Consider the following 10,910-nt stretch of genomic DNA (forward strand, 5'->3'; position numbering starts at 1 on the left):
GATGACGGACGCGATGTACGCGTTCGCCACCTCCACCCGACCTTTTAGGGATAGCTTCCTCTCGGCCCATTGCTGGGTGAGAGTGGCCACCCTAGTCGTTATTTCGCCCCAGTTCTTCTCTATTTGAAGTTCCGGACCGAACCAGACTCCGAGCAATTTAACCGGTCCGTTGGTCTAGCGTCCCACGATGGAGATGCTATTGGACAGCATGGGCTTGCTTCTCCAGGTGCCGAGCCGCAAGCCCACTGACTTTTCCCGATTGCTGTTCGCTCCTGTTACCGCTTCGTAGTCTTTCAGTGCCTAGCCGACCAGGTCGATGTCCTTGTGGCTCGACACTATGACGGTGACGTCGTCCGCGTATGTGGACACGCTCGTCCCGCATCCCAATTCTCTTGAGATGCCCCTCAGCGTCGCCAGCTTGCGCAGTAGTGGATCGAAGGTCAATGCATACAGAAGCGAGGAGAGGGGGCATCCCTGACGGACCGAACGTGCAATGTCGAAAAGTCTCGATAGATGTCTCTTCATGCGAATTACCAAAGGGATGCTACCGTACAAGGCAGCTATCCAGCCGCGGAAGACGGGACCGAAACCAACCGCTATGAGGACTGCCTCCAAGTATCGGTGGTCTACCCTATCGAAAGCTTTGGATTGATCCAAATTGATCAGGGCCTCACCCATGCCAGGTTCCTTAACTACCCTGTCTAGGATGTAGCGCATCAGATGGAGGTTGTCATGGATGCTCCGGCCCGGCACGGCGCACGTTTGCGCCTTGTCGACCAGTTTCTCGATGACAAGCGCCAACCTCTTAGCTAACACCTTCGCCCAAATTTTCAAATCTGCATTGAGCAGAGTGATGGGCCTAAAGTTATCTATTACGTCCCGCCTGTTTGGATCTTTCTTCAGCAGCGTTACGGCTCCTCGGTTCACAAAACCGGAGATGCTCCCGTTTTGCTGCCAGTTGCAGTACACTGCTGCCAAGACGTCTCCAAATAAGTCTGGTGTATAACTGTAAAGCTCGTAGGGTAGACCATCCAAACCCGGCGATTTGTCCCTCGAGCATTCTGCCATCGCGTCCTGCACTTCTGCCGCCGTGATGGCACCTTCACAGCACTCTGCCTCTCTTGTCGAGAATTGCGGCATTCAAGTAGTGAGTTCTTGTTGAGTGAGTTGTATCCAGGTATGGGTGGCTTATCTGGCATTCCTTGAAGAAATCTGTCCTGACTCCGTTTAAAGGTGATGGGATCCTTTTTCTCTTTAATCAGTTCTGGGATAATCTTAAACAGTGTAGGGCCTGTTGAGGAAAAGACATTATGTCGCAGTCGTACCTATATGTTGTGATCCTGAATTAGGCAGATGTATGACCCGTGGTCCCAACCTTGGAGGAACCTTGAAACTAATAATCAAGTCGTTTGGGCAATTCTGGCGGTATATTCTCCACATCGTACAAATGACGTACCGCTCACGGCGGCGCTGGAGAGAGTAGAGTTTCAAGGCTTTAAGGCGGTCCCAGTAATTGAGATCAGTCATGCCTTCAATTCGTTTGGTGAGTGCCCTCTGGAGTGATTCAATCCTCGAGATGTTTTGTTATGTATTGGGAGACCACAAGGGGCAGCAGTATTCGAGGTGTGGCCGAACAAAGGAGGAGAAAAGTGGAATGAGGACACCTTGTTCTCTGGACCGGAAGGTTCTTAAGATTCAGGAGCTCATCCTATGAGCAGACATTTATATATATGCATGAATGTGTGTGTAAATTTGCATGTATATATAGAGAGAGAATACATAGACATATACATGCATATATATACATAGATATACATGCAGGTATGTATATATATATATATATATATATATATATATATATATTCATAGATATATGTATGTGTATGTTTATACATACATGCATGCATATATTTATATAAGTATAAATACATATATATACGTGTGCCTCTGTGTGTATGCATGTATGCATGTATTTATGTATGTATGTATGTACATGTATGCGTATATACGTACATACAATATATTATTGCCATTCATTCATAAGACAGCACTTAGTGAGGAGAAAATTTGTGTGCATACTTATATTTATTTTGCATGTGTAGCATGTATGTGTGCATGTGCATGTGTGTGCGTATGTGTGTGTATGTACGTCTGTGTGTGTGTCTGTTTATGTGTGTCAGTGTATGTGTGTGTGTGTGTGTGTATATATACTGGTTATATATAATGGTGTCTATATGTACGTGTGTATTTATTTCCATATTACAAAGACTTGTCGGTGAACTAAGAATGTAAACATATTCTTCCCATGCTATTGATGTGCAGAGAATCACAAAACAGATAAAATAGACAATGTTATGTATACGTATGCATGTATGTATAGTTACATATATATATGTATATATATATATATATATATATATATATATATATATATATATATATATATATATACACACACACATATATATATATATATATATATATATATATATAAATAAAATATATATATATATATATATATATATATATATATGTATATATATATATATATATATATATATATATATATATATATATATATATACATATATATATATATATATATATATATATATATATATAAAATATATATATATATATATATATATATATATATATATATATATATATATATATATATATATATATATATATATGTATATATATATATATATGTATATATATATATATATATATATATACATATATATGGAGAGATTTATAGGATTTCATGTATTTATGTGTACTTGTCCATTTATATATAATTATATATTATATACACATATATATGCACATGTATATCAATGTGTGTGTATGTGTGTGTGCCTGTGTGTGTGTATGTGTGTCAGTGTGTTCCTCAATATGTCACAGACATATGCATACATATAAGTAAACAACACACTTGCACACACACACACACACACACACACACACACACATACACACACACATATATATATATTTACTGAGTTGTGACGAGAAATAATTGAGAAGCCATATTATGAATGCTGAGATTTACTGGTAAAATCTAAATCTGGTGATGAAGGAAAACATTTTTATGGAATGAAATATATGAAATCCTTTCAAAATTCATTTTCATCTGTTTTTTTATTCATTTTATTTATGTATTCGCATCCGCAGCTGATAGAGTTGTAGAAATTTGTCTGGAATTTACTTGGAAATACTTTTGCAATTCTACAGATTTTGGTGACTACGAAATTTTTTCTTAAATATACATTATTTCAAAAAATGATAATTGGATATACCTGTAGGCTTTTTTATCATTCCTATCAAAGAAAGGACATCAACAAAAGTACTTTCTGGAATTATTATTTTAATTATCTAAAACTTTGATTTTGTAAATATTTTCTATGAGAATATTTTGCTTGTTTAATTTAGTCAACCTGAGAATTAACTGATTGTTTTTAGGTTTTTTTTTTTCTCCTGGAGGAATATGTTCAAATATTTATTCTGGTTATAATGAAATATTTAATCATTTCTCCACACACCCGTTTTTGTAATATTGTTTGCTGATATCAAGGAATTTTAAATAATAATAATAATAATAATAATAATAATAATAATAATAATAATAATAATAATAATAATAAAAGAAAAGCAGGTCTTGCAAACTGAAACCTGTGACTTCAGGTGGCTTTTATTAATTAAAACAAGTTTGGTTGTTTTTTTGGGGTTTTTTTTTTGTTTGTTTTGTTTCTTTACTCGAAAAGAAGCAGGATAAAGATATTTCAACTAAAACTCAAACAAAACAGCCTTTACATCTTTACTAACCCACATAAAGCTGCACCTGGTTTAATGATATAAAATTCATATTTAAAGTAATCAGAGATATCCTTCCATCAAAATTTCAACACCAGTTTAATAATGACAATAATTTTACAAGATTCTTCATTATTTTCAAACTTAATTGAAGCAGCGGCAGCATATTTCAAAAGAAGTATGGTTACAGAAGGTTTAAATTTTTTGTGGAAGATATTAAAAAGTAAATTCCATTTCTGCTCTTGTTTCAAGCTTGGTTAAAACTATTTCACACTGCATAGGAAATACTGTTGAGAAAAGCATGAACATTACAACAACTCATTTACTGTCAGCTGAAATATTCCCTGAGCTCATTTAATTATTTACCTGAAGATTCCATTCAATAAAGTACTTTTTCTTTTCCTTTGAAAAGAACTTTCTTTCACTCTTTCTTGAAAAAAAATTGATACCAAATGGAGTGCAACTATTCATTTCAATATGTCACAGAAAATGGTCAACTGTGGAATTATTCAGAAATAAGGAATATCACTGAATCTCTGTGTTGTATTGATGACATTATTCAACACATTCCGAATATTGTCTGGAAGTCATGTTGCTCAGGAAGCTTGACACATATTTCAGATATAATTTGGCTTTATTTTCCTCCCTTTTTGATTCTTGTGGGAAACGTTACAAATTGCTTGTCTTTGGTAATGGAGACCAAAATTAAAGAGAAACGTCATCAGAAATGAACTCATTGCTTTAGCCCTTTCCAATCTGTTCATCCTTGATTTCTCTCTACTTTTAAAATACCTTTATTCCTTGGATATTAATCTTTACACAGAGAATCAAATTGTATGTAAGATTACAAAATGGCTATTTGACCCAGTTGGCATCTTTAATTCTTGGTTACTTGTGCTCATTTCAATTCAAAGAGTTACTGCCGTCATGAAGCCAATCTTGATGAGGAATCCAAATAATGAAAACGGTTCCAAGAAGCAAATTATAATTCTGTTAACCATTTGTATATTGCTAGAATCTCATGTTCTGTATGGGCATGGCAGAGAATACAAAACCAAACCAGAAACCAACACAACTATTCTTATTACAAATTGTGGTATTACCAATTCTACTTACAAGCAATTTTACCGTTATTGGGTTATTTTGGAAATATTCTTTCTATGTTATATTCCAACTCTTTTTCTTTTCACTTGTAATATTCTAATTGTTCTCAAACTAAGGCAACACTATGCCAACAAGGAACTTTTTAATAACATGACACAACCAGCTACCATTAACACTCGCAAAATGAGAGCAATGCAAAATTTAAAACTGGTCTTTTACACTAATACAGCATTTATTGCTTCTCAGACTCCTATAAGCTTGGTGTTTCTGGTTTATGAGCCATGGGACAAGGTAAACAATGCCACAAACACCTGTACTTTTTCATTACTTTATGCAATTAGCACAATGATCTTGTACTGTAAGTATTCTTCAGATATTGTATACTTTGCAGTTATTTCAGACTTCAGAAAAGAATTGCTGAAGATTTTTAAATGTATGAAAGTGAGCAATTTGATGACTCTTACGGAACATTCTAGTTTCACAGTCCAATCATCTTTCGTTAATTCAAGAAGAACATCTCAGCCAATATTCACAGAAAATCATTTATCAGATGCTTCAAGGAAATGATTTTTTTTATTCTTGCATAACTATATGTTATTTATGCAATCCAATTTTTTAACTCCTTTTCTTCTATGTATGTATGTATGTATATATATATATATATATATATATATATATATATATATATATACACGTTATATATACACACACACACATATCTTAATGTTCTTTCTTCATTGATAGCTTTTACTATATATTATACCTTCTTGTTATATACATATTAATCATACATATTGTAAAGCTATTTTTTTCATATTAATAGTATTTTTATCTATATTAATGGGATTTTCTCTATATTAACAGCTTTGTCTATTTATTAGAAGTGCTGTGTGTACATCAACACTCTTCTGTATATATTAAGTCTTTTCTCTATATCTTTGTATCATGGTTTCAATTTTTGGCAAAAGCCAGCAACTTGGGTGGGAAGGGAGAAAGTGGATTACATCAACCCCAGTTCACAACAGGTACTTATTTTATTGATCCTGAAAGGATGAAAGGATAAGTCAACCTTGGCAAAATTTGGAGCATTTTATCTGACATGCAAATGACTCTACCAGCTCACTGCCTTTTCTCTTTATATTAACAGCCTGTTCCACATTAACAATCCATTCTAATTTATATCAACATTAATAGTTGTATGTCTGTATATTAACAGTCTTTTCTGTATATTAACAGTCTTTTCTGTATATTAACAGTCTTTTCTGGATATTACCACATACCTCTTTATATTGATTGTCTTTTCTATGTATTCGCATTCTTCCCTCTGTTTTAGCAGTCTATTCTGTTAGTGACACTCTTCTCTATATATTGACAGACAACAGACTTTTAGTAAAGATATATAAATGCTTATATATATAAAAACAAAGACTGTTTCTTTATAGCAAACACTATTGAGATAGAAAGGAAGCTGCTAATAAAACAAGATTGTTAATAGAAATATATTTCCAAACTTTTTTCTGAAACTAATTATTTTTCTCTTATATTGATAACCTTATTTCTCTATTGGTAGTCTTCTCTTCGTATTAACATTATATCCGTGGACAGTTTTCTAGATATTTTAATAACGTTTCAATTAGTTTTTCCCTATAATTACACAGAGCCATCAGTATCTACAAGTAAAAACTTTGAGAACCATTCTATAATTACAGTAAGATAGTCTTGCATTTCCTGATATGTTTAATTGATGAAGTGAAATCCATATTGCCCACCTCTGCTATAATTACTACAAAATTCATTACAGTTAGACATACAGACAGATGGGCAGACAGACAGACAGACAAACAGACAAACAGATAGACAGGCAGGCAGACAGACAAACAGGCAGGCTGGCGGGCAGACAGGCAGACAGAATTTAGTGTGCAGTGCCTTTGTGACACTCATGAACAGCAGATTGACTTTTTACAATATTTCGAAGTAGATCTGTTAAACACAAAGACATCAACAAGAGCAACAACAATGTGACGTTTTGACCTGCTTGAAATAGCAGCCAAATATCTCCTTCAAATTACAACCACTGTCTTTGAAAAAGAGAAAGTGATAATGCAGTTGTAGATATTCTGCAGAGAACATTTGAAAAGATTTATGATCAAAGACTGGAATTCCTTTGATCAAACAAAGGTCTGCTTAACGAAGATTGGCCGAGGGCTAAACAACAACAACTATTATAGGAATCAACAAGGAACCTTCAATATAGTCCAAATCTCCCCCACCAAATTCCATTCAGTCTTTAAAACTGGAATCAGATACAAAGAACAGAACGGTTACGACCAAGAAACACAGTTGTTTGGTTTGTAACGTTTGTAACGTTGGTTTATCCACCAACAACAATAAGAGCCCACAGCAAAAATACCTGCTACAAAAAGAATATAAAAGGAATTAATGGAATACATCATGTTATTTATTTTCAGACTTCAAATGAAAATATGGCATTCCATCTTTTAAAGAAATATGCAAGAATTTCATGTTGTTGGAAATTCATGCATGATGTTGTCTTGTATTCTTTGGATTCTAGAGAAGAGAAATGGACGTAGAGTAATAAGGGCATGTCTTTGATGAGGTTGTGAATGGCAATGAAAGGACTTTAGCCGATTGACTGATTGTCTGAATGATTAATTAAGCACTCAATTAGTTAATTGGTTCGATGGTTAACTAGTTGACTAATAATAATCCTTCTTAATTTTGGCACAAAGCCCACAATTTTGTGGGGAGGAGAATCAGTGAACGCCATCTACCCCAGTACTTGATTGATACTTTAATTTATCCACCCCAAAGTGATGAAAGGCAAAACTGACTTTGGCAGACAGGATGTGAACTCAAAATATAAAGAGCAAGAAGAAATGCCACAAAGTAATTTTTCTGATGCTCTAATGATTCTGCTAGCTCACCAACTGAAGGGGATACAATTAAAGAAGTAAAATAGAATCAGTGCATGTGTCTCTTATTGATATTATGACCCTCCCAACAGACAATAAAACCAGCACAGAATAACAAGAATCATGCAAACTAAATACAAATTTTTTTTTTTAAGTTTTACTTTTCAGATTTAAAGAAAATTTTGAAACATATTCTGAAATTTATTGCCAGAAATATTATATGTATGAATCCAAAAGCATAGTCTTCAGAGATGGAACAGTACTAATAATTAACAATCACAAAAGAGATTAGCAACATTTTTTTTTCTAAACTAAAATCTGTTTTTCTGGAAGAAAACTGACATTAATCAGATTTTATATTTGTATATAATTATTGAATCTAAACTACCATTAATTATTGTAAATAATTTTTTTTTTTGGAAAACATGATTAAAGATAAGAAACCATCATAGTTAATAGGATTTTCTGTTTTTCATCTGGAAGTTCATACTTTAATCAGTCTTTACTGCCTGTCTGTCTGTGTTGATCCATTTATCAGTCAATCTCATTTATTTCTCTTTTTTCTCCAACTCAGTTGTCAATAAGTGGATGCTGGTTCATTATCATTATCATCACCATCATCGTCACCATCCTCATCATCATTTGATTCACTTTAATGTCCACTTTTTAAAGATGTTCCCGCCATGACCATCCCCTCTCTTTGTTGTTTATTCCTGGGTCAACACTGTTCTTGCAGACAGACCTAAATTCAAAGATGTTCCAGATTTGCCCACCCTGTCTTGTTTTGTTGTTATTATTGTTGTTGTTCTTTAATTCTGAGTCAACCATGAGAAAACAAACAGACCTATGATCAACGGTGTTCCAGCCATGGCCATCCTGTCATACTATTGTTGTTTAGCCATGGCGTTAATACAGTTGGAACAGTCAAACCTATGAACAAACGGGTTCCATTCCTGACCATAATCTCTTGGTCTTTAACCCTGGAGTCAACATTGTTTGAACAGATAAACCCATGATCAAAGGCATTCCAGTTATGACCATCCTGTCTTGTTATTGCTTGACCTCATGTCAACCAAAACCAAATAGACAGAACTATGGTCAAAACTATCCCAACTCTGACCTCCTGTTTTGATGTTACTGTTGTTAATTGACCTTTGTTTAGCCTTAATTAAGCAAACTGATAATTAAAGTGATTACAAGCATAAACAGTTTGACTTTTTGTAGGGACAACGATGTTCAACAGTTGTTTTAAAACATTAAGGTGTGATATGAGGGAGATTTGACTGCTGTTTTTAGCATGTCATAAAAATGGCTTCTGACTGGAATATTTCAATTAATAAAAAAAAAACGTGCCTGTAGCTTTTACATTAATTATTGTATCATGGTGTGTGGAATTGTCTGGAAATAAACCAGAATATTAAATATTCTTCGTAACAGGAACAGATGACAATTTTTATTTTTAATTCTGAACATAAAACATCAATACTGAAAAACTTATTGATTTAAATGTTTAATTTAGGAATTCATTAATTAAAATATTCTTCTCTCTTGTTATAAATATTTCCATAACAATGTCATTAAAATAACAATTGAGGAGAGAAAAAATGTTTTGTAGCAGATTTTGTTTGTTTTTGTTTTTCCATTTTGTTTTTTCTCATAAAGTAAAAATTTTAATATGACAAACATTTTTTTTTTTATATAATCAATAACCAGAATGTATTAATGTTTTTAAAAAAATGAAACTATACACTTTTGTTAGACCAGAACATGTTTGAGTTTCACAGACAAAACTATCAGTATTGTTTCTATGGCAATAAAATTTGATGATACCCATTAAAAATGTTATTGTAAATATCTTCTTCATTCAAATGTATTGATCAATTGTTAAAAAGATTTAATAATTAGGATTCAAAATACCAAAATACCATTCTGGATAACTACTATATTCTTTGTCATGTGTTTTTAGTGGAGTTATTAAAAGAACGAAGAACTATGGTAAAAATTGGAATTTAAATTGACGATTGGAATTTAAAACTCCAGACTATCATTCCTGATTACAATTCTATTCCTTGCTGTTCGGTTAGTGAAAGAATTGTGTTATTTAGTAGTAAAGAAACATTGCTATTAAATTAATAAAAGAATTAGATACCAGTGTAGAATTGGTAAAATAATTGATTATTAGAATTTAAACTTCCAGAGAACCATTCTGAATAATTGTTATATTCTTTGCTATTAAATTAAAGTGGGTAGAACTGATAAAATAAATTCATGATCAGAATTCATAATTTTGAGTTACTGCCATATTCTTTTAACTCATGCTATAAAATTTCTAAAAGTTCTTGAAATCAATGTAAATTTAGTAAAGCAATTTGAACAGGATTAGCTGTTCTGGTTGAGCAGTTTGCTTCACAGCTACAATGTTTGGGGTTCAATTCCGCAGCATGACAACTTGGACAAGAGTCTTCTGTCGCAATCCTGGGCTAACCAAAGCTTTGTGAGTGGATTTTTGTAGACAGAGACTGAAAGAAGCCTATCATATGTGTGTGTTTATATGAATATATATAGATATTATTCATGTGTGTGTGTGTGTGTGTGTGTGTGTGTGTGTGTGTATATATATATATATATATTTGAATTCCTGAATCAGGATGAGGTCTATCTATATTTTGTTTCATTTATATATAAATGTATATCCCCCTCTCACTCTCTGGGAGAGAGGCACAAGCACATAGACAGACATATACACACACGGCAGTAACTTCCGCCTACCAAATTCAATCACAAGGCTTCGGATATATAAATATGTGTGCGTGTGTGTGTGTTTATATATAAGTATGGTTATAAAGTTGATGAAGATAACTAACAACACAAAGATGAGGTAGAAACTAAGCAGAGAGCTGTTACTAGTTTGACACTCAGGAAATTAGGAAGACATGAAAGGAAATGCCTTGAACGTCTTTGAGTATAGACTCTTCTTCTGAAAGATGCAATGGAGATGAAGAGAACAGAACAGAGAAGGAAAATTAGAGAAATAGAAGCACACGTCTATCCAAG

Source organism: Octopus bimaculoides, chromosome 11, assembly GCF_046866305.1.
Source record: "Octopus bimaculoides isolate indiv1 chromosome 11, ASM4686630v1, whole genome shotgun sequence".
NCBI lineage: Eukaryota > Metazoa > Mollusca > Cephalopoda > Octopoda > Octopodidae > Octopus > Octopus bimaculoides.